This window comes from Hypanus sabinus, chromosome 8 (assembly GCF_030144855.1).
Source record: "Hypanus sabinus isolate sHypSab1 chromosome 8, sHypSab1.hap1, whole genome shotgun sequence".
Lineage (NCBI taxonomy): Eukaryota > Metazoa > Chordata > Chondrichthyes > Myliobatiformes > Dasyatidae > Hypanus > Hypanus sabinus.
In genome coordinates, this window is record NC_082713.1 from 160,815,081 (window position 1) to 160,841,858 (window position 26,778).

General features: G+C 41.5%; 1 protein-coding gene across 3 annotated transcripts in view; it reads left to right on the plus strand.

The window, feature by feature from the left end:
• The window catches only part of acss3 (acyl-CoA synthetase short chain family member 3), an 89,286-nt gene that overhangs the window by 11,102 nt on the left and 51,406 nt on the right, over nucleotides 1-26,778 (plus strand). The window contains exon 3 of one of the 3 annotated variants that reach the window (XM_059978399.1): nucleotides 5,762-6,064. The exons of the other annotated variants lie outside the window; for them this stretch is intronic. The gene's annotated coding sequence lies outside the window, so the exon portion shown is untranslated. The remainder of the gene's footprint in view (nucleotides 1-5,761; nucleotides 6,065-26,778) is intronic. 3 annotated transcript variants of the gene reach the window in all.

The following is a 26,778-nucleotide window of genomic DNA, read 5'->3' on the forward strand; positions in this document are numbered from 1 at the left end:
AAAACGCATTTCTGAAGGGAAAGCTAGATGACCTCGAAAATTGGTCGCAGAGATCCAATTTGATAGCGGTCGGCATTCCTGAAAATTTGGAAGGTTCGGACCCTGTTAAATTTATGACCGAGTTTTTTTGATGAATTGCTGGGGACAAATTTCTTCCCAAGGCCTCTTGTGCTTTTGCGTGCCCACTGAGTCGGGCATAAACCATCTGGCGTCCCTGAAACCAAGCAGGTGAGACCATGAACGTTCCTGGTCCTCTTTCACTTCTTTCAAGATAAGCAACGCATCATCAGTAGACGGAAGCAGGAACTGTATTTCTGTGGGCATTGGGTGTTTTTTCATGAAGATCGTATTGCGGAGCTGGGGAGGAAATGAACTGCGTTCAAGGAGGTGAAATCCCTGCTTTATGGGAAAGGGGTCAAGTTTGGCCTCTTGTATCCTGCCCGGCTCCGGGTTAGCCATAAAGGTAAAAAGCATTATTTCTATGCACCAGAGGTGGCCAAAGAATTTTACCATTCATGCTGGGGAGAAGAACGAGGAGAGGAATGACTTTTTTCTTGGGTCATTCATGCAGCATTGAAGGGGCCTCCCGCTGAGGTAAACTGTTAATTTTCGCAATTCACTTCTTTGTTCATTTTTTCCAGTTTAATTAGTGGAACACGATCGGGTTGAACTGCTATGTTGTGGAATCTGATTAACAAAAACTTTCAACTGGCAAAATGTAAATATTTGGGATTTGCATCTCAGGCATTTAGTTTCCTAGTTTTTTTTGTGTTTTTAATGCTTTGCTTGACCTGTGTTATCTTTAGCCTATACATTAAAGTGAGTGTACAAATTTTAAGGAGGGGAGCCACCCTAGATTAGATTGAAGTTTTGGTTGTATGGAGAACGCTTTGGAAGTTTTTTGTTTGGTAATGCCTGCGATTGTCCTCAGTTGGGGAGGTAGATCTAGGTTTTGGTGGGGGGGTGTAATTGTTTTTTCTTGTTTGTGTAAAGGGGGTGGGGGGAGTGTTTTGGGGGATCTCCATGGCAGTTTATTCTTTTGTGTGTTAAGGGTTGGCCAGACTTTCTTTTCATTGTGCGTTATTGTGTGCAGCTTGTGCCCTCGCACCGTTTTGGACTGTGGGCCCTGTGTGTCTTTTGATCTGGTTAACATGAGTGCTGCTGATGGAGGCCACCCTGTGAGGTTTATTTCTCGGAATGTAAAGGGGCTCAATGGTCCTGTTAAAAGAGCTAAAGTTTTCTCTCATCTGAAACAATTAAAAGCAGATAGACTATTTCTACAAGAGACACATTTAAGAGTGGAAGTCCATAATAGACTCCGTAAAGCATGGATTAGTCAGGTTTTTCATTCCAGGTTTAATAGTAGGTTGGGGGGGGGGTGGCGGGTGGCAATATTAGTCACCAAAAGAATGCAGTTTACACCATCTGATGTAATCAGTGACCCTAATGGTCTCTGGATCTCTCTCTCAGATATCTGTCATTTTGGTAAATGTTTATGCCTCTAATTGGGACGACATCCACTTTGCAAATAATGTTTTGTCATTAATACTTAACCTGAATACACACCAGCTAATCTTTTCAGGAGATTTGAACTGTGCTATTGACCCGCTGCTTGATAGGTCTAGCTCTAGGGGAACATTTGGTATGGCAAAGGCCTTCTCGATGTTTATGCAACAAAATGGTTATATGGATCCTTGGAGATTTTTGAATCCATCGGTTAGGCAATTCTCTTTCTTTTCTCACGTTCACCGCTCCTATTCCAGGCTAGACTATTTCTTTACAGATAGCTCCTTGATACCAATGATTAGACAAATTGAGTACACTGCTATGGTTATATCTGATCACTCGCCCATGAAACTAGACCTATGTTTTCCTTTAAACATTAGGGAATGGCCTCTGTGGAGACTTTTGCTTTCCAGTGAGAAATTTTGTAGTTATACATCGGCTAACATTGACACGTTCTTCGAGACTAATGAAACCGAGTCGGTATTGTACTCTTTACTTTGGGGAAACTTTAAAAGCTTTCTTGAGGGGTCAAATAATATCTTACACTTAACATGTCAATAAAGAGCGTAGGAAGGAAATGCAAGTGTTATCGCGATCTATTTTGGACCTGGATAGGCAATATTCTGAGGCACCCACTGTGGAATTGTATAAAAGCCAGGCTGATTTGCAAGCGAAGTTTAATCTTCTATCTACAAACCTATCAGAACAATTAATTCTTAAGACACATGGCCTCTATTATGAATATGATGACAAGTCAAGCCGGCTTATGGCTTATCAGTTAAAGCGTCAAGCTGCATCACGACTTATTCCCCAGATAAGAGACATGCGCCAAAACTTGACAAGCAATCCAAAAGAGATTAATAACATCTTTGCAACCTTTTATTCCTCTCTGTATACCTCAGAATTTCCCTCAGATATAACAAATATGGAATGTTTTTAGATAATTTGGAACTCCTCTTGAACCAGAGGAGGTGGAGAATTCAGATCGGGCTCTTGGGCAGGAAGAGATTAATAATGCCATTATGGCTATGCAGAGTGGTAAGTCCCCAGGTCCTGATGGTTATCCAATAAAATTTTATAAGAAATTTAAGGATAAGCTCATATCGGTCCTTCTACAAGTGTTTCAGGAATCTTTGGAGAACGGTTCCTTACCCCCCACTCTTTCACAGGCATCTATTTCACTTCTTCTTAAAAAGGACAAGGACCTGACCCAATGAGATTCATATCGCCCCATCTCACTTTTGAATGTGGATGTGAAAATTTTGGCTAAAGTGCTTGCGTGCCATTTCGAACACCCACTTCCCAAGATTATCTCAGATGATCAAACAGATTTTATTAGAAAATTGCCGCTATTTTTTTTAATACCCGTCGACTGGCCGATGCGGTTTATTTACCCAGTGATTCTCCGAGTCCAGAGGTTGTTATCTTCTTCGATGCGGAGAAGGCATTCGAGAGAGTGGAATGGGTATACTTGTTTAGTGTTTTGGAGAAATTTGGATTTGGCAGAGTATTTGTAGCCTGGATTAAGCTATTATATCACTCGCCTTTAGCGTGTATACTGGCAAATTATTCTCGATCTGACTATTTCCCATTAACACATGGCACTCGCCAAGGCTGCCCATTGTCCCCTTTTCTTTTTGCAATTGCAATTGAGGCTCTTTCTATTGCACTTAAATCAACTACATTGTTTCAAAGTGTTAGGAGAGGGGACATGGAACACCGTGTATCCCTATATGCTGATGACCTCCTACTTTATGTTAGCGACCCTGTAGGGAGCAGTCCTGCTATTGTGTCATTATTAGGTCAATATGGAGCCTCCTCTGGCTAGAAACGAAACCTTCAAAAAAACAAATGCTTTCCCATTAATAACTTGGCCCGACAGATCTGACAGGAATCTTTGCCTTTTCCTTTATCTCAAGATGGTTTTGTATACCTAGGAATATACGTTACTCGCTCTTTCACATCTCTGTTTTACGCTAACTACAGGCCTCAGGTTAGCCAAATGAAGGCTGATTTTGAGAGATGGCACAGTTTACCCTTTACTATAGCTGAGAGAATTTAATCAGTGAAAATGATTATACTTCCCAGATTTCTTTATTTGTTCAAGTGCTTGCCAGTTTTCTTACCCAAGTTATTTTTCAAGTCAGTTGACCAAGCTATAACCTCCTTTATTTGGGAAAATAGGGTCCCAAGGGTTAATAAGCACATTCTCTGAAGAGGTTGTGATGTAGGTGGAATGGGCTTTCCTAGCTTTTTTCATTATTACTGGGCATCGGACATTCAAAAGGTATTATTTTGGCTCCACTGGTCAGATATAAACTGGTGTCTGCTTGAGACATGGTCTTGCCACTCCTTGTCTCTCTCAGCTTTAGAGTATTCTAACTTGCCATTGAAATCCTTTCAATTCACATCTAACCCGGTCGTGCTCTCCACCCATGAAATTGTTAATCAATTTCACTGCCACTATAAGTTCACAACAACTTCAATTTTGGGTCCCATTCATAGAAACCATCTATTTCTTCCCTCTACACTCGTTGCAGTTTTTAGACAATGGAGTTTGAATGGTCTTCTGCACATTGAAGATTTGTACACTGGTAATATATTTGATAGTTTTGATAACCTGTGTAGTAAATGTGGCCTTCTGCATAATCATTTTTTAAAAATACCTGCAGATTCACCACTTTGTCAAGGAAAAGTTTCCTCTTTTCCAGATCTACCACCTGCTATGTTGTGGGAAAAACTCACTCTTAGCTTTAATGATAAAGAGCTGATCTCTGTACTCTACTCTCAGCTGATGTCTTTGGGAGTTCAAGATCTAAACAAAACTAAGACTGGGTGGGAGGATGACCTTGGTATGGATCTGGCTGAGGAATATTGGGCAAAAGCATTGAATAGGGTTCATTCCTCATCATCGTGTGCTAGACTGGGGCTCATACAATTTAACGTTTTACACAGGGTACATTTACGTAAAGCCAAACTTGCTGACATATATCCTGGGACAGACACTGGCTGTGATCGGTGTTCCTTCTCTCTGGCTGGTTTAGTGCATGAATTTTGCCCTTAGCTTGATGGCTATTGGGCACTGGTATTTAAAATCATCAGTGAGGTTTTGGGGGTGACACTGAGACCTTGCCCGCTTATAGCTGTATTTGGTGTGGCAGATGATGCTTTGGGTTTAAATGCAAACCAGTCGGATATCGTTGCATTTACATCGCTTTTGACCCGTAGGAGAATCTTGCTGGTCTGGAAATCTGCCACTCCCCCATCTGCTGCTGCTTGGTTAGAGGACGTAATGTTTAAAGATTAAATTCACTCTGGGTCTGTGAAAAAGTTCTATTCGAAATGGGGGCCTTTCTTGTCATACTTTGGGAGTCTTAAGGAATTACCTACTAGTTGAGGGCACTTGATTGTACTTGGGAAGTTGCCTCCCTTTTAACACGCATGTGGTTTACCTCACAGGGTGGCTGATGAATTGTAATATGAGTGTATGCTGGATCATCTGACATGTTGTGGATGTGTGTGGGCCTTCGTCTTGAAGTAGTGTGGGTATGGCTGTGAAATGTCCATACTTGTATTTGTGAAATGTTGTATTGTAAATACATTAGCTGCCATGGTATGTTCAGAGAGGGTGGGTGAGGGGAAGTTCGTTTAGGGGTAAGATACAAAAGCAAAATGGAAGAAAATGTAATCCATTATGTGTTCTGTATTGTGTCATTCCTTCGATAAAAACTTAAAACAATAAAAATTTTTAAAAATTTAAAAAAAGTAGTCAAGAATGAGGTGTTTCCATGTGGTTGATTATTGAGTGTTACAAGAGCAAGGAGTGAATAAAGAAAAAAAGAAAACAAAGAAGTTTTGGTCATCTTGTACAAAAACTAGAAAGTTAATAAGATATTCCAGTGATGACAATTAATGTATATGATATCCAGTTTTGAGTGGCATGACATCTGCTACAGAAAAAACTAAGAAGCTTCTAGAAAAATACAGAATGAACTACACTACAGTTATTGGAAAATTCACTGAACAATTACACATTGGGTATCTCCTGTATCTAATAAAGTGGCTACTGAGTATGTTTATGGTCTTCTACTGCTGTAGCCCTGTCGCTTCAAGTTTTGACATGTTCTGTTTTCAGAGATGCTTTTCTGCATTCCAATGTTGTAACGCATGGTTAATTGAGTGATTGTCGTCTTACTGTCAGCTTGAACTAGAGCGTCATTCTCTTCTGACCTCTCTCATTAACAATGCATTTTAGCTCACAGATCTGCTGTTTTTTTGGCACCATACTCTGTGAATTCGGAAGAAAGCTGTACATGAAAATCCCAGGCGATCTGCAGTGCCATCCCATGTACATCTCCAACAGCTTCTGACACTTTTCTGTTTTGCTGTGGACATATTAAAAAGGCAATTCCTCAAGAAGGCAATATCCACCATCAAAGACCCTCACCAACCAGAATCTGCCATCTACTCACTATCATCAGGGAGGAGGTATAGGAACTTGAAGACGCACACTCATTCATTTTAGGACCATTGAAAAGGAGAGGTCGCACCTACGTGGGTAAAGTGTGTTACTTTCAAATGCCTGTGTTTAGTTCTAACTGTCTGGTAACAGATTTGTTCCACTGGTTATACATGGTGTCAATAGTCACAATTATACTGTTCATGACAGGAGAAGGGGAAAACTCAATAGATTTTTTGTTGTCACTGCAGTTCCTGCTTTATCAAAGAAGAGAAGGAATCTCAGTGGAAATAGTACCTTTTCACCAATGGGATCATTCCTACAAGCCTGTTATTTTTAATGCTATCTACAGTACTCCAACAGTAAAGTTCAGGGCCATGGTTATATTGATTCAAATTAGAAGATAGAACAGTACAGGCCCTTTGGCCCATGATGTTATGCGGAGCTTTTAACCTACTCTAAGATCAATCAAGTCCTTCTCTCCTACATATTTTCCATTTTTCTACAAGAAACACACACAGAATGCTGGAGGAACTCAGCAGGTCAGGCACATCTATGGAAACAGGTTGAATCCCTGCTTAAGGACTGGAAAGGAAGGGGGTAGATGACAGAATAAAATGGTGGGAGGAGGAGAGCTAGAAGGTGATTGGTGAAGCCAGGTGGGTAGAAACAGTAAAGAGCTACCCAGAGCTAAAACGTTATCTTGCGACTCATGAAGACCAACAAACCTTCATAACAAACTCTATCATCTTGTGTGGCAATTTTTAAGAGGTCTATGCACGTGGACACCAAGATCCCTTGGTTCCTCTGCACTGCCATTAACCCTGTATCCTGCCTTCAAATTTGTCCTTCCAAAATGAATCACTTCACGCTTTCCTGGGTTGAACTCAATCTGCCACTTCTCAGGCCAGTTCTGCATCCCTTCTATGCCTGTTGCAACCAACAATAATCCTCTAGACTATATGCTTCATCTGGAAACTTATAGTTTCCATATTTCCACACTTGCTCGTTCAAGTCATTTATGAACATCACCAAGAGCACAGCTGGTTGTCAGTCTCCAGCATAACACTCTCTATCTTCCACTGTTTTGAAGTAGCGAGTGAGAGAGTGACATCTTGCAGGGCAGGAGCCATTTGAAAGCTGCAGGTCTCATTGGGAGTGAGTCATTGTTTGAGTCAAGAAAAAGCAAGGAGGTGTAAGTGGAGCGTCCTTTGTGTTAGTGGAACAGTGTTAGAGTGGACTGGCTTTGGCAGAACAGTCTTGGGCAAGCACAGACGCAGGCTTTAAGTAAGTTTCCAGTAAGTCTTTTTCTGTTAGTACATAGCAAGGGTGCTGAGAATATGTCCAGAATTAGTGGTATGTTTCTTGTGTGAGATGTGGGATCTTCGGCAGATCTGCAGTCTCCATGATAACTACACCTGCCTGAAGTGTACCAAGCTGCAGCTCCTTAGAGACCACGTTACACTGTTTGGGACACAGTTTGGTGTTGGGGTGGGGGCTTCAGTGAGTGGGTTTCCGGCAGTGAGTCTGGATCTGTGACCCAGAAGGGAAGGGGTAAGAAGAGGTGTGCTGTAGTGACAGGGGAGTTGTTGTTGAGGGGAGCAGAAAGGAAGTTCTGTGGATGAGAACGAGATTTGTTGCCTCCCGGGTGACAGGATCAAGTCCACAGGACTTTTAAATGGGATGGTGAGCAGCCAGAGGTCATGGTTCACCTTGGTGCCAGTGACATGGGTGGGATGGGCGGTGAGGTCCTGCAAAGTGTATTCAAGGAGCTTGGTACCAAGTCAAAGGACAGGACCTCTAGGGTTGCTACCCTTGTGCTTGTGAAGCCAGAAATAGGAAGATCACACAGTTGAACACTTGGCTAAGGAGATGGTGCAGGAGTGAGGACTTCAGTGTTTTGGATCTTTGGGGCTTTTCCAGGGAAGGTAGGGTCTGTACAAAAGCAATGGTTTGCACCTGAGCTAGAGGGGAATTAACTAGAGTGTCAGAACAGATAGTTGAGTGGTTGTGAAGAAAGATGTTAAGCTTACTTACAAAGTCAGGAATCGAAAGGTTGAGCATGGTGGGACTAATGTTCTGGGCTACGTATATTCCATCGCGAGGAGTATTATAGGAAAGGCAGATGAGCTTAGGGCATGGATCAGCACATGAAATTATGGCATTGTAGGTATTAGCGAGACTTGTTTGCAGAAGGGGCAGGACTGGCAGCACAATGTTCCAGGGTTCTGTTGCTTTCAGTATGATGAAGTGGTATTGCTATTCCGTGAAAATGTCATGGCAGTGTTCAGTCAGGATAGACTGGGAGAACTTGTCCAGTGAGGCTTTATGAATAGAACTGAGGAATAAGAAAGATACGACCATCTTAATGAGCTGAAAATTGTCAGATGGAATTTAATGCAGACACGTGTATGGTTTACACTATGGGAGGACAAACCAAGGTAGGTCTGACAGAGTGAATGGTAGGCCACTGAGGAGTGGAGGAGTGTGGTAGAGCAGAGGGATCGGGGAATACAGATTCGTAATTCCTTGCAAGTGGCACCAAAGGCAGGTAGGCTCATAAAGAAAGCTTTTGGCACATTGGCTTTCATAAATCAATGCTTTGAGTACAGGAGATGGAAAGTTATGTTGAAGTTGTGTAAGATATTGATGAGGCCTAATTTAGAATATTGTGTGTAGTTTTGGCCACCTACCTACAAAAGATGTAAATGAGATTGAAAGTGTGCAGAGAGGATTTACAAGGATTTTGTTGGGTCTTGAGGACCTGAGTTACAGGGAAAAGTTAGGAATTTATTTTTTAAAAATTTTTTTTATTGAAGGTCATCATCAAACAAACACTTCCATAAGATGTATTTCAGACATTGTACATATATATCATATAATCATATATATCACAAATCTCCGCAAAGTATTTATCTGAGGTATACACTTATAGAAAAGAGTGGAAAGAAAAAAACAAGCAAAAGGAAGGAACTATGTATAAGTAGGGAGTGATTTTTTTTTTACAACAGATTCATTGATTTATGAGATTAAAATCAGGCCTATGAGGCATTATGTAGTTAAACCATTTTTCCCAGTATGAATCAAATTGTTCTAGCATATGATTATCAGATGCTGTTATCTTCTCCATTTTGTAATTTCCATCCATGTATTTAAAGTTGAGCTCTCCTGTGATAACCATTCCTAGTAAGAATCTTTTTACCAGCCACCAATATTCATTAAATACTTACCTCTTTTCAACCATTCTTGAGGTATATATCCAAAATATATGATCTTACTCTCTAAGGGTATTTCACATTTAAAGATGTCTTGTAGGGCATTGTGTATCCCACTCCAATAGTTTTTGATAACGGGCAGTCCCAAAAAATATAATGATTTGCATTTTGATTTTCACAATTTCTCCAGCAAACAGGGAGGTTACTATCATAATGGGATTTCTGAGAGGGTGTAATAAAATATCTTATCAAGTTTTTCCATCCAAACTCCCTCCAATTCTGTGAACTGGTACACTTCCATTGATACCTCCATATTGTTGTCTATTCTTCCTCAAATATAATTATTCCTCCTTCCTTCTCCCATTTTGTTTTAATGTATGAAGTCAAATGTGTTTTAAGAGTTGACAACCCCTTATACATGCTTGAAATTATTCTACTACCATTATCTGAATTATATGCTTTTCCAAATAAGGACTGGACAGCTAAAGGAATAACAGTTCTTTGCAACACAATGAAAGAAGGAACACTGTTCGGTTTTGAAATGCTTAAAGAGAAACACTTATTAGAAAAACACTTATTAGAAAAACAAGATTTTTATCAGTATTTACAGATGCGACAATATGTTAATAAGATGCTTAAAAATGTAACCAAGGCAAGTACATGCTTGATAGAGCTATTTAGGACTTTATTTTCAAGAACATTGAAGGCTGAGGGGAGATTTGATAGAGGTATATAAAATTATAAAGGTGTAGAAATGGTAAATACAAGCAGGCTTTTTCCATTGAGATTGGGTGAGACTACAACTCTAGGTCATAATTTATAAGTGAATTTTTGTTCACCTCTTTACTCAGAGGATTGTGAAAATGTGGAATGAGCTGCCAGCGCAATTGGATGTGGGGTCGATTTCAACATTTAAAAGAAATTTGGATAGACACATGGATGGTAGGGGTATGGAGGGCTATGGTATTGGTGCAGGTCGATGGAACTAAGCAGATTAATGGTTCAGCACAGACTAGGTGGGCCGAAGGGCCTGTTTCTGTGCTGTAGTGTTTTGTGAGTATGACTCCACTACTATCCCCTGCCTGCTATGGACAAGCCATTTCTGTGTTGATACAGTGAGGTTTCCCCGATCCTATCCTTCCTGACTTTCTGAATGAGCCTACTGTAGTGAACCTTGTCAAATCCCTACTAATATCAATATGCACCACAATCCACATATACCCCAGTTCTTTGGCTTAATTCTCTCATTTCCTCTATGATTTCCTGTAATCTTGCTGGATATTTAATAACCTGTTTTGACCTAAAGCATATGTATAGATTATTTGTGCTGTATTGATTATATGTTTGCAATTTACATTGCTTCTAATATCATTGTATGTTTCAATGTACATACAACAAATGAAGCTAATCTTTAAATTTTTATTCTTTGATTTAAATCTTTATGCTTTAACTTGTTATTAAGAGTGTATTTATTTTTCATAAATGTAATATGTTCATGATAGTTTAATTGAAATGGAAGTTTTGACAGGTAACGAGCTTGGGGGGAACTGCAGATCTCATTAGCGGTCCTAGCTACTCTACCAACACTTGTGTCAGGTGTGGGCCTGTTGTGCCCTGAGCCAAGCCAGTGAGCTGCGAACTGGTCCCCAGGTGGAAGATTATGAGATTACGTCTTGGACTGAGCTGGATTAAAACAGTGTGGTTCAGAATGCAGCACTTGTGCACATTTCCCTTATCTATGCTGGCTGTGGCTGCTTTTCCTCCCTGCTTGAATGTCCATCCTTCTTCACTAACATCTACCTGAGCCACACACACACCCTGCCCTCACTTATCCTCACAGCACTGCTGCAGTGTCGTTAAATTGTCCAAGTACTTGTCGCCAATTTTATTGGTAGTGTCAAAATTAGATTATTTATTGGTGCCACTAATAAAAGCCAATGAACTTACCCAAGCAGATTCAAACGTTAAAACCTGAGTCATAGACCTGCCTTATCATTCCAAGAATTGATTGACTTAACGTTATTGCACATTAAGACTGTTTTCTCCCTGAGATAAGGAGACCAAAATGGAATTTGGTGTGCTTCTCAAAGCCCTGTACAACTGTAGCTGGACTATTTCAAGCTGACTGGCATTTCTAGGAACTTGTATTAGTTCTTGTTCAAAATATGTACAAATGCAATAATTAAAAGATAGTTTTTCTTTTTAAAAATGTTCATTTTTTTGTACTAAAAAGAATCACCTACTATTTGAGAATATAATCCATTTGCCACCATGCATTTAGTGAGCAGCTACTTTGCACTATTTCTGCCAATGGAAACAGTTCAATGTATTCACTTTTTCTAGGCTCTTAATCATTGTGAGCATTTCTAATTGCAGCTGTGACATTATATGTAAATTCAGAGTCACTCAACTAACCCTGGGATGATTCAACTAAATCATTTCTACATCCTATCTGGGATCTTCATTTTCTTGATGTCCAGAAGTCAACTGAATTGGGGGTAATATATCAGTTGTGGCCAATAGTGATTCTGTAAAACCACCCTGTTCTATTCCATGCCTTCTCTTGTGTCAAGATGAGGCCACCCTGAGGGTGGAGGAACAACACTGTATATCTCGTCTGTGTACCCTCCAACCTGATAGCATGAATATCGCTTTCTCCTTCACCCTGCCCTCTTCTCTTCCCCTGTTCCCTACTCTAGTTTCTTACCTCTTCTCACCTGCCTCTTACTTCCCCTTGGGTCCTCTCCTCCTGCCCATTCGGCTATGGCCTGCTCTCCTCTCCTATCAGATTCCCCCTTCTCCAGCCCTTGACTTTTCCCACCCACCTGGCTTCACACATCACCTTACAGCCAGCCTCTTTCCCCTCCACCCACCTTCTAATTCTGGCCTCTCAGCCCTGATGAAGGGTCTCGGCCCAAAACGTCAACTGTTTTCTCTTTTCCATAGATGCTGCCTGACCTGCTGAGTCCCTCCAGAATTTTGAGTGTGTTGCTTTGGATTTCCAGCATCTGCAAATGTTTTCAACCTGATAGGTACATGGAACTTAGAAGAATAGAGGGCTATGCGCTAGGGAAATTCTAGGCAATCTCTAGAGTAGGTTACATGGTCCGCACACCATTGTGGGCTCAAGGGCCTGTAATGTGCTGTAAATTTCTGTGTTCTATGTTTTGACTGGTATCTGCGAATTTTGTCTACATAGATTATATGGCAAAGTTTTGCTGTTCCTGCAGGCAGTATATCTTTCACGTAGTTGTCTCTTTGTTAATTCTTTTCACCAGAATTTCTGATTCTATGTATTCCTGCACTGGTTTTTATCTTCCATGTGTCTACTTACTCCACTATCTGTTTTAAATCATTAGAAATTGATCAGTATCTTCCTAATGCTTTATTGCACTTTCAAGCTTTGTGTTGCAATAACTGTTTCTCATTTAACACTATTATAATTTATTATAACCCAATAGTGATTTGTATCTACCAGAAAGATTTTGTGGGAACAAACTCAGTTTTCCTATGCAAACCACTCTTTCCCAAGTGAGGATCAGCTTGTACATTTCATACTTGTTAATTTTTAACTAAAAATACAATTGCACAAGTGAACTTTAATGTCTTATTGAAATATGGGTTAATTAATAATTACAGTCTTGTGAGCCTTATATCATTCTTGGAAAGCTAAATAGTTACCAAATCAGATAATCCTTTGATAATAAAACTATCTGATTTATGTCTCAAGGTTTTCTGTCTTTTTTTTGTGATCTGAGTATTGATAGGGTATGGTTTATTGCTGAAACTGTCCTTGAGAAAGTGGGATTGAATCACTCTGTTAAATCACTGAGGTATTGTGTAGGGAGTTCTGGCATTTGAACCCAGAAAGGTACGGTGCTGTTTCAATTTCAGAACGGTATGCATCTTGGTGGAAAACCTGCAGGTGGTGGTTTTCTCAAATGTTGGCTTGCTAAAAGCAATCACAGGTTTGGGAGTTGGTGTGGGATAGTATCCTAGGCAGCACATTTTGTAGATGGTGAAGCAACTGTCGGTTTAAAAATTCAGATTTATTCATTATGTGTGCATCAAAACGTACAGTGAAGTGCGTTGTTGGCATAAACAACCAACACACCTGACGACATGCTGGGAGTAGTCCGTAAGTGTTGTCGCACATTCTGGCGCCAGCATACCAGACCCATAATGGTCAGCAGAATAACAGAAGCAGCAGCAGCAACAACAGCAAAACAGACCCCTTTCCACCCGAACGGCCACCCACATAATCAATGCACACACAGAACAGTCTCCAACCGCAGGACCGCTCACCTCTGGGTTTCCAGTCCTTGGCCCGGGACTCTGAAGCTCGTAGACAGTTGTGTGCCAGTGTTGAAGAGGATGAACTGAGGGGGGTGCCAATGAAGTAAGTGGCTTTGACCTGGATCACGAAGAACTTTTTGAGAGTATTTCATGTTGCACGTAGAGAGGACTCAAAATCAGACTCCAAATCAGGCTGAGTATCAATGAACTGTGTCGTGAAATTTGTTATTTTTGCAGCAGGAGTACAGTATAATGCATAAAAAATTACTACAAGTTACAGTAAGAAATATAAAAAAGTTGTGGAAGAAGAGAGCAAAAACAGTGAGGTTGTGTTCATGGGTTCATGGTCCATTCAGAAGTATGATGATGGAGGAGAAGAAACTGTTCCTAAAACATTGAGTGTGTGTTTTCAAGCTCCTGTGCTTCCCCTGATAGTAGTAATGGAAAGAAGGCATGTGTTGGAAGGTAAGGGTCCATATGATGAATGCTGTGTTCTTGAGGCATCACTTATTGAAGATGCCCTCAAATGTGGGGAGGGTAATGCTTAGATGGAGCTAGGTGAGTTTACAGTAGCAGCTTTTCCCGATCCTGTGCAGTCTTCCTTCCATACCAGACGTTGATGCAGCTAGTCAGAATACTTTCCATGTATTAAATGTGGAAAGCTGTGGAAATGTGCTAGTGTCTTTGGTGACATACTAAATATCATAAAGTTCTGAATGAAATATACCTGCTGGCATGCTTTCTTCATAATTGCATCAGTATCTCGGTCCCAGGATGGATCTCCAGAGATGATGTCACCAAGAAATTTGAAGCTTTCCATCACACCCTTGTTAAATGTGGAAATGGTTTGGAATGTGAGGTGGTAAGTTTTATACTATCAAATATCTAATCTCTTGCAGCTGTGGTATTTTTGAGGTTGATCTATTTGTGTGTCTAGTAAATGGTGAACCTCGGGAAGTTGCTGGTAATATCACTGAAAGAGCTGGTTAGATTGTCTTTATGGAGAAACTTATTGACTGGTACTTCAGTGGTGTGAATTTGACTTGGTGATGCCTGAACGTTCCTGAGGCCATGCTTTAGATGGGGTTGGCTTAGTCCATTTGCTAAGAGAATGGATAGCTGGGCCTAGGTCGATGTTCTGAGTATTAGAGTTGGGATGCTATGTTGAAATTGGTGTGGCTGAATTTGGAGTATTGTGGGCAGTTTTGGTCATTTCCCTGCAGAAAAGTTATCAATAAGATTGAAGGACTCCAGAGAAAATTTACAAGAACGTTGCCAGGATTTGAGGACCTGAGTTATAGGGAAATGTTGAATCGTCTAGGACTTTATTCCCTGAAGTGCGAAAGAATGACGAGAGGTTTAATTGAGGTGTACAAAATTATGGGGTATAGCTAGGGCAAATGCATGCAGTCTCTTTCCTCTTGGGATGGGTGAGACTGGAATTAAAGATCGTAGGTTTAGGGTGAAAGGAAAATATTTAAACGGAGCTTGAAGGAAAACTTCTTTACTGGGAGGTTAGTGTGAGTGTAGAATGAGCTGCCAGCTGTGGCGGTAGATATGAGTTCAAGTGCAACATTTAAGAGAAGTTGGGATAGATATAGTACATAGATGAGAGGGACGTGGAGGGCTGTGGAAATGGATGCAGGTAGATGGGACGAGGCAGGAGATCATGTTGGCGTGGACTAAATAGGATCAAAACTTGCAGCAGGATCCAGGCCAGCTGGAAAAATAGGCTGAAAGATTGCAGGTGGAATTTAACGCAGACAAGTTTGAGGTGTTGCACATTGGGAGGATTTGCACGGTAGAGTACTGAGGTGTGTGGTAGCACAGAGGGATCTGGGAGTACAGTTCTGTACTTCCTTGAAGGTGGCGTCACAGGTAGCTAGGATTGTAAAGAAAATTTTTGGCACATTGTTCAAAGTAAAATTTATTATCAGAGTACATACAAGTAACCAGGTACAACCATGAGGTTGTTTTGCTGCAGGCATAATTAGCAAATCTATAGAAGTAACTGTAAACTATAAACATCAGGAACTATGAACTGTAAACATACTATGCAAATACAGATATAAATAAATAGCAATAAATAACGAGCATGAAATAATATTATTTCATCCATCAATATAATAAAATATCAGAGTCCTTAAAGTGAGTATTGCTATGCTCTTTTGTACAAGAGCCTGATGGTTGAGGGGTAGTAACTGTTCTTAAACCCGGTGGTGTGAATCGTGAGGCTCTTGTACCTTCCACCTGATGGCAGCAGTGAGAAAAGAGCATGGCCTGGGTGGTGAGGATAATGGATGCTGCTTTTCTACAGCAATGTTTCATGTAGATGCGCTCAATGGTTGGGAGGGTTTCACCTGTGATGTACTGGGCCCTATCCACTACCCTTCTATAGGATTTCCCTCTCAAAGGCATTGGTGTTCCCATACCAGGCTGGAATGCAGCCGGCCAGAACACATCTAAAGAAGTTTGCCAAGGTTTTCGATGACATGCCAAAGCTCTGCAGACTCCTGAGGAAGTGGAAGCACTGTTGTGCTTTTTTTTTTTTGCAATATTATTCATATGATGGGTTCAGGGCATGCCCTCTGAGATGGTGACACCCTGGAATTTAAAGTGACTGCCCCTCTGCACCCCTGATCCTCCAATGGCTCATGGACCTCTGGTTTCCCTCTCCTGGCCTACAATCAGTTCCTTGGTCTTAATGACATTGAGTGAGAGGATGTTATGAGCCAAGTTTTCAGTCAGCCTCCTGTACGCTGACTCATCTCCACCTTTGATACAGCCCACAACTGTGGTGTCATCAGCAAACGTGTATATGGTGTTGGAGCTGTGCTTAGCCACACAGTGTAAAGTGAGTAAGGCAGGGGGCTAAGTACACATTCCTGCTGAGCTCCTGTACTGGTGGAGATTGAGGAGTTAGCCAATGCAAACTGACTGGGGCCTGCAAGTAAGGCAATGCAGGATGCAATTGCAGAAGGCACAGGTCTTGGTGTTTACTGATTAGTTTTGAGGGGACGATGGTATTAAATGCTGAGCTGTAAGCGATGAAGAGCATCCTGATGTACGTATGTATCTTTGCTGTCCAGATGTTTCAGGGTTGTGTGAAGAGCCAACAAGATAGCATCTTCTGTTGCTTTCGTAGGTGAATTAGAGCGGATCTAAGTCACCATTCTGACAGGAACTGATATGTTTCAACACCAGCCTCTCAAAACCTTCATTGACCTTCATAAATCAAAGTATTGAGTACAGGAGTTGGGATGTTAGGTTGAAGTTATTTAAGACATTAGTGAGGCCTAATTTGGAGTATTGTGTGCAGTTCTGGTCACCTACCTATGGGAAAGATAGCAGTAAGATTGAAAAAGTGCAGAGCAAACTTAAGAGAATGCTGTTGGGACTTGAGGACCTGAATTATAGGGAAAGTTTGAATAGGTTCGGACTTTATCCCCTAGAGCATAGGAAAATGAGGGGAGATTTAATAAAGGTAGTATGTATAGACAGTGTAAATGTAAACAGGCTTTATCCATTGAGGTTGGGTGAGACTAGAACTAGAGGTCATTGGTTAAGGGTGAAAGGTTTAAACAGAACATAAACTTCTTCACTCAGACTGTGTGTTCAATTTCAAAACTTAAGAGTAATTGACGGCAGGGTATGGTGGATTATGGTCTTGGTGCAGGTCAATGGGACGAGGCAGGTTAATAGTTCGGCATGGATTAGATGGGCCACGGTGCCCGTTTCTGTGCTGTAGTACGCTATGACTTTATGACTCTGCAACTATGGTGATAGCTTGAATGGGGGATATTTTACCTCTAAAGACCTGAACTATCTTCCTTTGTGTTACGATTACTCCAGTGTGGCCAGCATTTTATTTGGATGCAGTGTGGAATAGGCCCTTCTGGCTCTTTGATCCACACTGCCCAGCGATTTCCCCCAATTGAATCCTAGCCTAAATACAAGGCACTTTTCCTTACAACTGGTTTGACTTTGGGCTGTGGCAGGCAGCAGCAGGAATTGAACCTGGGTCACCTGAACGGTAAAGTGTTGTGCTATCCATGCCGCCCTCCCTTGGAGCTCATTGACTTCTGTTTTTACCAGAGCTCTTGTACAACATCAAAAAAATGAGGCCAATCAAAGTGCTGCATTCTGACAGGAAGAATGAAGAGAGGGATTTCTAATCGGGGGTATGGAAAGGGATATATCTGACCATATCAGAATTTGAGAAATAGTTAGAAAGTCATCATGAGGAAATCTGCAGATGCTGGAAATTCAAGCAACACACTCAAAATGCTGGTGGAACGCAGCAGGCCAGGCAACATCTATAGGGAGAAGCACTGTCGACGTTTCGGGCCGAGACCCTTTGTCAGGACTAGTCGCCAGGCTCAAAACGTCGACAGTGCTTCTCCCTGTAGATGCTGCCTGGCCTGCTGCGTTCCACCAGCATTTTGAGTGTGTTGTTAGAAAGTCATAATGTGTTGCCAACTTAATAGAGTTAGTCATGGATTGTGTGAGAGTGAGAGTAGGATGGTCCTTGTCAGCAAAAATGATGGCATTTTAGAGCACTTCTTTACGCCATGGGCCCAGACCGTTGACTGATTGGTCTGTGGACCCAGGTTGGGTGCACAGAGTGGCACAGTACAGTTGTCAATGTACTGGATAAAGAGTGGAAAGGAGGAGGATGGGAAGGACTGATACAAAAGCTGTCATTTCCAAATCTTCTCACATTCTCATCTCATCCCATTTTCCACAAGCACAGAGCCCCTCGACCCTGGAACCGTTCAGTAAATCCCTTCTGTCATTTCTCTAACTTACCTGAAGTGCGGCAGCCAGAACTGGACACAGTACACCAGTGGTGGCCAGCCGGTATTTATAAAGATTCCTCGTGACATCCTACTCTCGTATCCTGTGCCTTGGTTGCCTCTGGATCCTATGCACTCTTCCTCTTTCGCTGACTGTATGTATCTTACAGCCAGAGCTCTGTGCATGCAACGTGTTTAGAATTATGCCAGCTGGCATAATTAGACGGCATTTTCTTATTTCTTCTACCAAAATGTAGTGAGTCCCATTCCACACCTCTATATCCTGGATCACACTTATTCACTATGAACTCTGCTTATTTTATTTAATCATTTACAGGACGTGGGCATCGCCAGCATTTATCGCCCATCCTTAGCTGCCCTTGAGAAGGTGTCGATGCTTGTCAGCTTTATGTTAATGTTATGCTCTGCACAAGTCCAAATCATTTGTATATAAGTAAAAACAAACACAGGTCTTGATGCCAGCTTGCACTGTACTCCTTCCTCTGGTCAAGGAAGCAGCCGTTTACTACCGTTCTCTGTTTCCTGATGTTAAGATATTTTCCCCCCCATCTGTTATCACCATTTTATTCCATCTTGTGGCAGCTTACCAGGAAAAGGAAATCCACACAAGTCACATCAACCACACCTCCGTCAGAAATTCTTTTATTTTGCAAGTTAATCTGTCAAGTTACTTGGATATTGCTTGCCTGAAGAAAGGTTTGCATCCCTCAGTGAGAATAATTTACACTGAGGTGATACAACAAACTCTGGGGCAACATATTGTTCTAACAAAACTCTCAGAATTCAATCTGCCTTTTGAACTAGTATCAGAAACTTATATTTCCAAATACACAGGGAAATACAAGATCTTACGGTAATCTTGCTTTTGTTTCTGAATATGCACAACTGGATCTTAAAACTATAAGTTGGTCAATTTAACTTTTATATCTTTAGTCCACTACACATGTATATTGAGCGTCACTGGAGATGAGGCAATAATTTATCTTTCTATATTTTCAAGGGATTTTGTAGAATTTCAAAGTATACAGTTGGCCCTCCTTATCTGTGGGGCATTAGTTCCAGGACCTCCCGCGGATACCAAAAAACACAGATGCTCAAGTCCCTTATATAAAATGGCGTAGCAATTGCATATAACCTATGCACATCCTCCCGTAATCATCTCTAGATTACTTATAATATCTAATACAATGTAAATGCTATGTAAATAGTATTATACTGGAATAATGGCAAGAAAAAGGTCTGTAGATGTTCAGTACATACACAACCATCGTAGCTCTCCTGGGAACGCTGATGCCACCTTGGCATCAACCGATCCTGATTCTCCTGTGATCTTTAAGTTCTTGAGGCTGCAGCACTTTACATAGCTAGACAGCCATCCCTTACTAGCCTTAAACTCCTTCCTCTCGCTCACAACACAAGTAGCGAACGAGCGAGACGTGAGATGAACAATGCTCAAACAATGAGTAATACTTAAAATCATCTCTAGATTACAGTACTTATAATACCTAAAGCAATGGAAATGCTATGTGAATAGTTGTTACACTGTCTTGTTTAGGGAGTAAGGACACTTTGGAAGAGGCTCAATAATACTCAAGTCAGGATCTGTGCAGGGTGAAGGCCGAGGACCACTTCGGCAAGTGACACGCCACTTTTCAAAAGATCTAAGATTTCTACTTTTTCGGCGAGAGATAGCACTTTACTCTCCCTCTTAGCCTTTGAGGAATTGCTTTGACCACTTAATTGCTTTTTAGGAGCCATTTTTTCACAGAAACAAAGTAGCGACCGAACGAGACGCGAGGCGAACAATGCTCAAACATCGAGTGCTGGAGACAGAATTTCCGGGTTTTCCTGATCCGCGGTTGGTTGAATCCGTGGAGGGCCGACTGTATTTATTATCTAAGATTGTACAAATTAGATTTGTCTTAAGTCTTGAGATTTGTTTGCTTACGGGCAGCCACAAAGCATTAAACCCAAAAGAAATTTAAAAAAAATAAAGACTAACACCTGATGAGCAGAGAAAGTGGGAGGGAGGGTGGGGGGGGGGGAACACAAATCATGCAAACACTAGAGGTGGACAACAACATACTGAACCCTGGAGAAGGCCATGAGCAAGCCCAAGCCTCGGTATCAGTCCATTACATTAGTGAGCATGCAGCACAGCAGCTGGAACGGTCTTCATAGGCTCTGCGCCATGGAGAGAGGAGTGAACATCGCGGGAGAATGAGTGAAATTGGCTCTTTCTTCTGATCCTAATGCCCTGTCTTTCCAGTACATTGTTTAAATTGTCCAAGCCGCATATTGTACCTTGCACTAGACCAGGCACCGCTGCAGTGAAAGGCCTAGAAACACACCAACCCGCAACTCACTCTGCACTCAGATTTCATCACCCAGCCCCAAGCCACTCTCGATCTCTCCAAATCAGCCTGACACCCAGAGCTTTCCAACCTCGCACCCGGGCCAGTTGGACGGGTATCAAACTCGCTCTGCCTCGACCTCTCCTCTCCGAATGTTTCACTCCATCCGTGTCGTCTCTGCGACATATCAGCAGGGCTCATCCCTCAAACTTACCTCACCTTCGCTCGCCTCTTCATTGTTCGTAGTGATAATTTACTAGAGTTACTTCAGAAAAGGTGTTATTAGTAATGTCCTCAGTTGAATTTCTTGCTTTTTGAACTACCAGTTGCATGCTTTCAGTGGCGCCCTCTTAAACCAGCAGGTTTGCTCCCTTTTTCCCTCTCTTTCCCTTTAAAAGTAAATGTTCAATTTACTCTCATGTACACAAGTAAATGTATGCACAGGTGCACTGTAAAATTTACTTGCAGCAACATCACAGGCATATGGCAGCATTCACAAGAAAATCATAAATTACATACAATTCAACCACACTTAGAACAAAAACCTAAACCAAAAACACAAGGGATACTGGAAGTCCTACGTAATACACTCAAAATGCTGGAGGAACTCAGCAGGTCAGGCAGCTTCTATGGAAATGAAAGCAGTCGCTGTTTAGGGATGAGACTCTTCATCAGGAGCGAATGAAGAATCTCGGCCTGAAACGTCTGCTGTTTTCATTTCCTTGGATGCCACTTGACCTGCTGAGCAACGTGCAAAAAAAAAAAATGCTGGAGAAACTCAGCAGGCCAGGCGGCATCTTTGGAAAAGAGTACAGTTGACGTTTTGGGTGGAGACCCTCAGCAGAACTACCTGGCCAGCTGAGTTCCTCCAGCTTTTTTTATGTGTTACAAAAATAAAATTAGTTTTATCCAACTGTTTATACTGTTACTAAACTGTAGTGATTAGTGTTGTGCCAGTTGGTGCAAGAATCATATAGTTGAAAGGAGGTATCTATTCTTGAACCTGCTAGTGTGGGTTAAGGCTTCTTAACCTCCTGTGAGAAGATGGCATGGCCCACATTGTGAGGATCTTTGATGAGGAATATTGTCATCCTGAAGCTGTTCCTGTACATTACTGATGGCGGGCAGAGATGTGCCTGCGATGTACTAGGCCAAATCCACTATTCCCTGGAGTTTCTTACGTTCCTGTGTATTTGAATTGCTGTATCACATCAGGATACTTTCACCAGTACATCAGTAGAAGTTTGTTAAAGTATTCGGTGACAAGCTAGACCTCCTCAACCTCCTAAGAAAGTGAAGGTACTGGTGTGCTTCCTTTGTGATTGCGTCAATGTCCTGGGCCCTGGACAGTCACCCAATGTATTAAAGAAGAAGGAGAAGAGTAGCCCTGAACTCGGCAGTGGAGTTATCGGGGCACCGTCATGACAGTGTTTCCGTAGCAACCTGTTCTTGTTTTCACGAGGCCGAGTTGCTAGCTCAACGCTCAACCCAGCTTGGATTCGAACTCGGGAACCTTCGCTCCGGAGTCCAGCACTGATATTATTGAGCCACCAAGCGAGACAGAATGTGTTAATGTCCAGGAACTTAAAGCTACCTACCTGTTGTGTATTTAATATTTCAGTAATATTTGAGTAATTGTGTGTGTGTGTGTGTGTGTGGATATAGATATAGTTTGATTAAGCATTCTTGTTTGCTTAACTAATTCATACAGGTTATATGTATAAATACGTGAATTGCATACGTTATTACGTGATACGTGCACGCCTCACTTAAACACGAAATTAGACCCGCATTCCCAGGCTCCCATGTCTTCATTTGAATTAGTTTCAAATATAGGCTGCCGACTCTCTCCACCGCCAGCCCCCCAGCGTAGAGTGGTGTATGTTCACACTTGTTCCCCTTCCTGAACTCAACCATCAGCACTTTAGTTTTACTGACCCTGCACAGGAGATTGTCGTTGCAGCATCACTCAACCAGCTGTCCTGTTTTGCTCAAGTAAGCTGATGCATCATCACGTGTGATTTGTCCAACAGTAGTGGGCCTGTGTCCCTTCATCTCATCAACCCGGGATATTATTTTGCAAATTCCTGCACAACCTGTCAGCATTTTTGCCGTGTTATTCTCATGCAGTCTTGATTGCCTCTATCCCCTGTAAAGAGAATCAAATTTGCTAGGTTATTATGGGGTGGACGTTGTGTGCATATGTCCTTAACTTCCTTGTGATGAGGACAAGGACTGCGCCTTTCCTTGTGCTTATCTCTATCTCTTTCCTTCTTGGTATCCTCTGAGGACTCATTGGATCACTTGCCAAATAATTAACAGTCTAGTACTTTTCTTTAGTTGACCTTCCTGCCCAGCACACTGACTGTACTGTCTAATCTAGGCAGCATCCTTATAAATCGCCTGTGCACCCTCTCTAAAGCTTCCACATCCTTCGTATAGGAAACCCACAGTGCAATACTCTTAAGTGTCATCTAAGCAGAGTTTTATGGAGCTACAATATTACCTCACGGCTCTTGAATTCAATTCCTCTGCCTAATAGGAAGACACCACCTTAACCACCTGAGGAATTTGTGTGGAAATTTTGAGGAATCTATGGGCATGAACCGCAAGGTCCTTCTGTTCCTGCACGGTGCTAAGGTTGATAGTTTTTTCTAGGACTATCCATTGCAGGTGGGAGCTCTGGATCACTCTGCACATAGAAAAAGAGAATACAACAGATACAAATAATGAAACTAATTGAGCTGCTGGCTCCAAATACATTGATCACGGAGTTACTGCCAGGTGCAAAAAAAAGGTCATAGGCTTGTTCTTAAAGCAATCAACTTATGCAGGAATGCTCTCTTTTCACTGCTGACGTCAGGAAGAAGGTACAGGAGCCTCTGAACTCATACACCAGGTTCAGGAGCAGGTACTGCTCCTCAGCCATCAGGCCCCTGTACCATTGGGGATAAGTTCACTTGCCCCATCACTGATCTGTTCTCACAACATATGGACTCACTTCCCAAGAACTCTTCAACTCTTGTTCTCAATATTTGTTATTTATTTATTATTATTATTATTATTTATTTTCCTTGCTTTTTGTATTTGCAGTTTGTTGTCTTTTGCACATCAGTTGTTTGTTTGTCCTGTTGGGTATGGTCTTTAATGGATTTTGTTTATCGTGTTTCCTGGATTTTATGAATATTTCCGCAAGTAAATGAATCTCAGGGTTGTATACAGTGACATGTATGTACTCTGATAACAAATATACTTTGAAAGTTGATAGGTTTATGGATGGACATTTGAGTAAAGGAAATATGGCTACTAATAACAGATCTGTTTAGTATGTGACCTTTGGAGATGTCTGATATTGATTGGTAGAATCAAAAACATATTTTTCAAGATGGGGTCTCTCATTGGGTTATTAAAAGACTGAATAAAGCCCCAGCCTACCCAACCTCTCTCCATAAGCTAGGCTACTTGAGTCTCGACAACATTCTCATAGATCTCCTCTGTTCTCTTTCCAGCTTAATGCTGTTCATTAATTTATTACTGAGATACAGCACGGAATAGGCTTCACTGCCTGGCAAACTCCAATTTAACCATAGCCTAATTATGGGACAGTTTACAATGACCTGTTAACCTACCAACAAGTACATTTTTGGAGGAAACCCACACAGTCATGGGGAGAACATATAAACTCCTTACAGGCTGTGGTGGGAATTGAACCCAGGTCGCCGGTACTGTAAAACATTGTGCGAACCACTATGCTATCATGCTGCCCCATTTTTCCTCTGGCAACGTGACCAAAACTAAATACAGTATAGATAGGCTCAGGGTACAGCAGACGTAATTATCCCTGAAGTAGTTTGTAAATTATCCTGCAGGAAATGGTTTATCCTTTTCACATTCTACACTGTAGAAAAGGTTGTTTTGGTATAATGTGTGCACTTTCTAACATGGGGATTTGGTGGAAAAGCTGCTGATGCTGACACCCAAGGTCTGATTGACCTTTAGCTATTGGGCTATTGTGTATTTTCCATCCTTATTAAACATGATGAATATCGTACACACATTGTTTCAAATTCCTTATTGTAGAAGTAATTACCAAAAGGCTGGAAGTTTGCCTTTACTAAATGAACTTCAGGGGAAATGAAATCTTGGTCATGTTCAGAGAAGTAATTACATGCAGTAATTACAGTAAAAGAAGGAAAAGACTTTTAATTATTCAACAAAATAATACCCACTTTTAGAGCTATGTCAGTTTGTGAACGATGGAATAAAGAAATGAGTGTATTGGGTGAAGTTGTGAAATTGTAATTTTACATTTCAATCCTGATCCAGCTCCCCTCCCAAGCTCAGGGTGAGAGATAAATTGTGCTTGTGTGAGATATCACTGTTGGTTTTGATTTTCTAACTTTTCCCAGCTGTTGATGAAGGTTTCACACTGCCCGCAAGGGCTTAGAGAAGCTGCACTAAGAATAATCGGCAGCAACTTCTCACTTTTTCCTTGCCTGTGCAATCTTTGGCATGCTACACCAGCCATTTTGACAAAAATCTGCTTTGAATCTCAGCTTCCAATTTAAACAGCAGCAGCCATTTTGTAGCAATGTAGCTTGGAGTGAGTATGACTGTGTGGCTTCAGTATTGAGTAAAATCGGTAATCATATTTGATTTGGATATACTAATTTACCATCTGTACTTGCATTTGTGAACATATTCAAGGTGAAAGACAGAAAACCTGTGCGATAAAGTGTGGGTCAATATTGCTCTAAATTTATAGATCATTAACCTTTGGGAATGGGTCAGAGCAAAGTCAAATGGCTGATTTGAGATCAGGAAAACAAGGTTCTGCGATTCTTTTAACGGCTGAATATCACTAATTTGCAGTTTTATATTCCTGATTAATCAGGAATAGGCTGACCGCTTGTTGGATGAGACTGCCAATCTGTGATGAGAGTAGATGGGGTGTTGATGGTGTTGTGAGTGATAGTGCTTGGAGAAGGGGAGTCATACCAGTGACAAAGTGGTGGGAAGAGAATTCTAATTGCGGAAGTAGGAGATGGTGGTTAGGTGATGACTAGAGAGTGGTTAAATGATTAAGCAGAAGGGCCTGACCATAGGGAAGATACAGATAACAGGGTAAATAATCTGTCCCCCAAGAGGGCCACAACCTTGCCATTGGGTTTGGAGGCTTGTGTGCCTCGATAATCTGGAGACCAGCCTCAATGTTGGTGGGGTCAGGGCTTTGCACTTTGGCTCTTGGTAGGGTCACCCATGCCAAACATGTCAAAAGGGTGGAGGTCAGACGAAGAGGGGTCCTCGGGTTCTCCAGGTTCAGGGCTTCAGCTCAGGGCTAACATCCCTGACTGGTAAAACAAAATTGATATGGAAACAGCAATGAAGAATCCTTCTACATCTGAGTGTGACGGTATTCCTGAGTCTCCACCTGGGACTTGCATGACTGACAGGAGTGAAAACCAAGGGGAAGCTACTGACATGATGAAGGAAGCCCTGAATACCCCCCAGAGATGGAGGACCTTCACTGCTGCTCTAAATGCCAGTGGCATAACAGGCAGTGCAAGAATGCGACCAAAATCATCTGTGGGAACATACTTTAAGTTTGTGATTGGAATAATCTTTTGCCAGAAGCAGTAGGTATGTGAATGGCAGGTGAGATGTAGTGGCTATCTGTGAATCTTGTTGGATCAAAAATGTTGGAGGGGCAGTACTAAATAGGAACGTACAATGCCTATAAAAAGTGTTCACCTCCCTTAGAAGTTTTCATGTTTTATTGTTTTACAACATTGAATCACAATGGATTTAATTTGGTCTTTTTGACACTGATTAACAGAGAAAAGGTCTTTTATGTCAAAGTGGAAACAATCTCCACAAAGTGATCTAAAATAATTACAAATATAAAACACAAAATAATTGATTGCATCAGTATTTACACTCTTTAATGTGACACACCAAATCATCACTGGTGCAGCCAATTGGTTTTAGAAGTCACATAATGAGTTAAGCGGAAGTCTGGTTTTGGACATCTGTGTGTAGCCAAGGTGTTTCAGTTGAATATAGTAAAAGTATACCAGTATCTGGAAGGTTCAGCTGCTGGTGAGTCAGAATCCTGGCAAAAGCTACACCAT